Below are 6,766 nucleotides of genomic sequence, written 5' to 3'. Positions count from 1 at the left end.
TCCTGGAGGTGTACAGGTCCTGCAGAGATGGGAGTCTGCAGCGAATCACCTTCTCAGCAGAGCGAACAACACGTTGCACCAGGACACCAGACGTTCAGCCTCCCTCCTGTAGGCAGACTCATCCCCGTCCGAGATGAGTCCAATAACGGTGGTGTCATCTGCAAACTTGATTAGCTTGACAGACTGGTGGGTGGAGGTGCAGCAGTTGGTGTACAGGGAGAAGAGCAGAGGAGAAAGAACACAGCCCTGAGGGGAGCCGGTGTTGATGGTCCGGGAGTCCGAGACATTCTTTCCCAGCCTCACATGCTGCTTCCTGTCCGTCAGGAAGTCAGTAATCCACCGGCAGATGGGATCAGGCACATTCATCTGGGTAAGCTTGCCTTGGAGATGGTCTGGAAGGATGGTGTTGAAGGCAGAGCTGAAGTCCACAAACAGGATCCTGACGTAGGTTCCTGGGGAGTCCAGATGCTGCAGGAGGCTGAACTCGGCTCTGTGACACTTTTTGTAGTGAACTGATGAAAGCTGCGTCTCAGATGTTAGTCCAACACATCGGACACGACCTCTGCAGCTCTCAGTTGATGTGCACATGAATGATTTGTGTTTCCTCTGCAGGTGAAGGTAGAAAGTGTGTGTGAGCTGAATTGAGCAGCATGGATCAGTGTGAGGACAGAGAGGAGGGAGTCCCTCCCTCTAAAAGCACTCTGTGTGGGGAACATGAGAGCCAGACCAAAGCTCAGAGGTGAGATGACCATCTCTAACTGTCCATGACTCTTCTCCATGTCACAGCTCAGCACTCACATCACTGCTGCATCATTATTCACAGGAACCAGCCTGGACCTCCACCCAGCTCTGTGTCTGCTGCAGAGAGGTGAGCTGTTAGCAACATGAACTCTTTGATGTCAGTTTATCTGATTTAAATGAACTGTTTGATGTTTCCTGGTCTCTAAACTGCATCTCAAAGGAAGTCACTGAACCTTTATTCCTTATTTCTATCAAACATGTCCAACATTTAAACTCCTGCTGCTCACAGTGGGACCATCAATAGTCCTGCACAGTGTAAATGACCCCTGGGTGGCGCTCTGTTCTTACACTGTGAAACACTACTTTGGAGTTTCCTTCTGCTCATTCTCAAAACACATTTTTCTTCTCTGACAGGATCCATGGGAGACCTGCTGGACCTGAACCTGGACCCAGCTCTGTGTCCTTACAGAGTGACTGGTCTAAAGATGAGCCCTTTAATTTTAAAGCCCAGCCTGTGTCTGCTGCAGAGAGGTGAGCTGTTACTAACATCAACTCTTTGAGTTGGTTGGTTGCTAATAGACATAGATTAGTTTTTTGTTAGCTAATTAGTGACAGAAGCGATGACTTAGTGGAGAATAAAAAGACTGAAGCTAAAAATCTGTCTCACTGTTGTGCTGCTCCTTGATGCCGCAATGAGTTTATTTAAAAACTTTGGCTCTCTGTCTCTTCAGCAGTAAGTGGTGCTGCTTTGTTTGCAGGCTAAGCTAAAACAGGAAAATCCACTTGTTAGTTGCAGTGTTTGGGTTTGTAACGAGGCTAAAGAGGGGAAACAGAGAGAGAACTTTATTAATCCCTCGAGTTGATTCCTCAGAGAAATTCAGTTAAACAACAGCTGGAACTTCAACTTCATAAGCTGTAAGCCATAATCATCAAAACTATAAAAAATTATAAAAAATAAAATTATAAAAAATAAAGGCTTGAAATATCTTGCTTTATATGTACTGAGTTGATGTCATATATTAGTTTCTTATTTTAAGTTGAATTAGTGAAATAAATGAACTTTTGCAAGATATTCTAATTTTTCCAGTTTATGTGTGTCTGTGTGTGTGCGTACACACATACACATACACACAGATAGATAGCACTGGCTAACAAACAGCCATTATAATTCATCACACACTGAGAATAACAGACAAATCAACAATACATCTCTTCTTCTAATTAATACTGAACACAGTGCAAAAGATTCAGTAAACCACATCAGTGTCTACTGTCTATCTACTGTTTGCTATCATAGCCAAGTGGCTAACAAAGGTAAACAGCAGGTTTCCTACTAATGAATGTTATCCTGTTATAACTGCCATCATCCCAAGTCACATCTGCTTACATTTATCTTTCACTTGCTCCTCCTCTTCTTTTCTCTTTTTTCTAAACTGAGAGCCTGATGACCTTTGACCTTTTCTTGTCCATCTTCCATTGGTTTTAATTTTGCACTCCAGTATGAACACCCATCCCCCAACCTGAGAATCACCACAACATAACCTCACAGACCGACACCTTAGTGCAAAGATGTGGTTTGTTTAGGGTTTCTCTTCTTTCTGGGACTCCAGGTGCACCGAGGGCCGTCGCGCTCACTTTTCACGTATATGTGTGTGATAGAGTATAGAAAACGCATCGGGGCAAATTACTAGTCTGTATCATGATATCTTCAGTTTCTGTGTTTGTTGATTTGTTTTTATTTTGTTTTATCGTGCGAGTTGTGAGCAGCGGTCCATGTCGCTCGTATCAGAAACCGCCACTGTACACAGGGGATGCAAGGAAACTGAGCCATGATTAACAGTAAATCAAAGAATATTAATTAACCCACAAAACACATGAGCACTGGGTCAGAGATCCAGGACCATAACAATTACTTTCTGTTTAACACATTTTTGGGGCGTTCTTATTTTACATCACTACAAGCCGCCAAACAGCTAAGCCTCAATAGAAACGCATGAAAAGCAGCCTCTTCTTCTCACCAGCAGATGTCACATTAGAAGAGATGACATATGCCAAACTCGTGGGTTAAAAGTGGGACAGTGAATGGCTGCAGGTGTCCATAAGTTGCAGTTGTGGTACTTTAGCATCTAGCTAGCCTACTGAAGAGGAGAATAAAGGGAAAATCATTTTTAAAGTGCCAGGTCATTTCAAATGCAGCAACATCCTGCAAAAAAACTGAGGCAGACTAACTGTGCTTTGATTCAAGCTGAGTACAATCAGAATTAAAAAGCTTGTATTTCCATCTACTGATATTTAATTATTATATTAATATAAGGTTCAGTGAGCTTTGGACACAAGCAGGTGGTAGAAACTAGTTCGTTTTACTTTCTTACTTTGAGTATATTTCAGAACCTGTACTTTTTACTTTTAGTTTAGTAAAGGAACTGAATTAGTACTTCAGCTTTTACTGGACTCACAGCTGGACCAACGAGGCCCTGAGTGAGGCCGCTGTACATGATGTGAAACAGATGTTTCTGCCACAAACAGAAATGTGCTGTGAATATTTGGTTTGTAAGGACGTTTCTTTATCTGATTGCTCTAATGGAAAAAAAGTTTTCCATTAGTCCTGGATGCTTGTTCTGTAGCCTCGGATTGACAGTTAAAGTTACACATTCAACACGTTGCGTGAAAACGACACGAAATTCTGAATTTTACGGATCCGAAATGACCATGTAACCTAGAAACAGCATGTTTTTATGGAAAATTTCTCCTGAGAAACTGGACTGTGAAAAGAAAATGACACAAAGCGATGATGAGCTGGTCCTCATGTTCCTGGACGAGAAAAGAAAGAAAGAGATTCTGGTTCTCAGAGCAGCAGCAGGGACAATGTCAGGGTTACATCCAGGAGTTAAAGCTCTGGCTCATGTTTCAGGATGTAAGTGAGGAGTTTAGTTTAGTTTGAATTCTTGTTAGCAGAGTTGGGATCACATATGAGGCGGCAGAGGAATCTTTCAGACCATTGAGTGAGCCGGAGCAGCTCTGACCGATGTTAAGGTTCAAAATTGAGGAAGGAGAGTACAAACCACCCATGGTCCAGAAGGTCTTGGTCAAACAATGATTTTAATGAACACACGTGTGGGAAGATACTCTGTACGCCGACAGCAAGTGATCTCCGACTTAATCAAAGCATAAACAGATATTTTATAGCATCAGGGTTTGATTTACTGACGCCCCTTCATGCGTCACAGATACATTTTATACATAGATCAGATCAACACCACAATGGCTTTTAACCCAGAAGATCATCTTCTATTTTCATGGCTGGTACTTTCCGTTCTTGTCTTAAAGTGAATTGTTCCTCTTTTACCGAGACACTTTTGCAGTTACAACCAGACATGACTAATCTCTCCTCTAAATAAATTTAACTCATGTGTGTGTGTCACGACCTCACATGCTCTTTCTCAATTCACCTGTTGTACTTCTGACCTTTTACCAGACCAGAGGCTCACTGAGACTATATGTATGTCTTCTACTAAATAAATGTTTTAACCAAGAACCTCTACTTAAACCTTAATATGAAATGACCTGATATATAAGTGTTTTGTAAGCATGTATTGCAATTCCTTCTATGTTCTAGTTTTCCCTCAGCATGGATCATCTAGACACTCTCACTAGATGAAGCTTAAGACCATTAATGAACCTGAACATCAACTCAAATAAGCACAGATATGCATTGTGTACACAATAGTTATAACTGCACCTGAAATACAAGGTCAACATAATAACTGTATGCATAACATCTTAAGGCCTTCTTAAAGCTATCTGTTACATTGTTAAAGCCTCGTCTTAGCCTGCTGCTCAAAATAACTTTCACTTCTGCAAAACTCTCCAAGCCTGTTTCCTGTCCTGTTACTTTTAGCCTTTCTGAAAGACACACACTGTTCAACCCCTGAATGCAATATAAACTCCAGATTATATTATTAATGCAATGGTAATGATGACAATTATTTAACAATAGCAGTAAAATAATTTCCCTGCTCCACACTCCCTCTCTCGACCTCTGGAACACCAGAGGTCGCAATACATTGTGTCCTCGCTCAGACCCTCTCTAGCCGTCCTCTGGCTCAACCAGCTCCCATTCGAGAACACTCCATGTGTAAGCTAAGGTTTTCTCGGTCCCTCTCTGGTGGTTCAGCAGGCCTCGAGATCTCCAGGATCCTCGCCCCTCCTGTGGTCGCCGAGATCGATCTTCTGCAAAGGAAACAAAACACCTTTTCCTGCACCTCCCTAACTTATCCTATCTGGGACTCTTCAATCAAAAGCATGATCCTAATTATGCTCTTAACTTATTGACTTGTATTTATGTATTTTCTTCAACGTTCCTCATCACTTTAAAATTCTTTAAGCCCTGCTTTCACGTCCGGTTGCTCGCTCTATTTTTCCCTTATCTGATCATCAACATCCTGTGCACAAATTGTCGCTGCTGCAAGTTCCTCTACTCTAAAAGATCCAAAAGAAAACAACCACTTTAATCAATTAAGTTTAAGCATATAAGCAATTACTCCTGTATACATTTCATCATAGCTAAATGCTGCCTTGAAACAACTCCTATGTGTTAACACTAACTTCATTTTAAAACCTCACATTTCCTATGTTATCACCTGTTTTTGGTATAGCCTTTTTATTTCATTTGCTCCCTTTAATGTAACAATACCTTCTAATTCTAATTTATCAGACTTAACCAAAATATATGCTTTCCTTCCTCTTTGGTCCTTCTTTAAGTTCAGTTAAAAGCTAAATGAATTTGAGGCCTTTTGCCTGGAATCAATACTGTCATGTGTGTTTCTTAACTCTGTGTCTGTAAGCGTGTGCAATCCTTCAATAACTTCAATAACTCATATCAAAAAATGCAATATGTATAAAAATCATTTCTATTTATAAGCTCTCCCCTTTATCCTAAAAATACCTCCTATGTAATATCTGTATGTGTAAGCCTACATTATAACCACTACTTCTAGAAATCAAAAAGAAATCAAAGCTGTTCTACTCCTTCAACCCTCACTAATTTTCCCTCTAAGAATTATTCACAGCTTTGAAAAACCGGCATTGTATCTTTTAAACAGGATTCAGTTCTGTCATGGTCCTGGGCCATGTTGGCCCAGTATTCTTGGTTCCTTGTATTTTCGCTCCTTATTTAGGCCAGGTTTTCTGAGGTGTCCTGTTGTGGTGTTCCCTAAGTGTTTTTCCCTTTGTGACTCTTACCCCCTTGTGTCCCTCTGTGTATTTATGAGCTCTCGTCTCTCTTTGTGTTTATTCCATGTTTCCCCCAGCCTGTTATGTCTGTGTTCTCCCCGTGCTCTCTCTCCTCCTGTCTGAACCTCTGTGTACTTCCTGTTTTACTTTGACAGTCTCTCGTCAGTATGCGTAATGTTGTGTTCACTCCTGCCCTGTCTCGTTATGTTTATCAGTGTCACCTGTGTTCCCCACCTGTGTGTAATCTCCCTGTGTTCTCTGGGTGTATTTAAGTTGTGTCTTCTGTTATGGTAGTTGCTGGTTCGTCTGTGTTGTTTCCCCTCGGTCTCCCTGCGTCTCTTGTGTATTTCCCCGGACCTCCCTGCATCCTAGTTTCTGGTTTGTGTTATTAGCTTACCCAGTTTAGGTTTCCGGTTTCTTGTTTTTCCACCAGTGCTGTTTTGTGCCCACCGTTGTAAATAAATATTCACCTGCACCAGAGCTGCCGCCTTTTGGGTCCTTTTCTACAACTCCACACGGCTTGCCCCGCAAACCGTGACAAGTTCACTTTAATCCTTTAACCTTAACTTAAAAATAACAGTTTCAGTTTTACCATATCCAAATGATCAAAAACCCCAAAAGTCCTAAAATGATCCTAAATTATTAAACAATTAAATTAATAAACCCTAAACCCCCCTTTATCTTGATACATTTCATGTGTCAAGATACTATACAAAACTTAAAAATGCTCAGTTTCCCCACTCATGTTCCAATCTATGTCATAAAAATAAACTTAAAACAGAACAGTTATCAG

The 6,766-nt window shown here is 41.1% G+C and overlaps 1 protein-coding gene across 1 annotated transcript in view; it reads left to right on the top strand.

The window, feature by feature from the left end:
* The first annotated feature begins 843 nt into the window (after window positions 1-843).
* LOC113018504 (NACHT, LRR and PYD domains-containing protein 12-like) overlaps window positions 844-6,766 on the top strand; it is a 55,302-nt gene continuing 49,379 nt past the window's right edge. Inside the window, exons 1-2 of the mRNA XM_026161572.1 lie at window positions 844-868; window positions 1,156-1,272. The gene's annotated coding sequence lies outside the window, so the exon portion shown is untranslated. The remainder of the gene's footprint in view (window positions 869-1,155; window positions 1,273-6,766) is intronic.

This window comes from Astatotilapia calliptera, unplaced genomic scaffold (genome assembly GCF_900246225.1).
Source record: "Astatotilapia calliptera unplaced genomic scaffold, fAstCal1.2 U_scaffold_91, whole genome shotgun sequence".
In the NCBI taxonomy this organism is placed as follows: Eukaryota; Metazoa; Chordata; class Actinopteri; order Cichliformes; family Cichlidae; genus Astatotilapia; species Astatotilapia calliptera.
The sequence above is the reverse complement of the archived record's forward strand: the minus strand, read 5'-3'. Positions and strand labels throughout refer to the sequence as shown.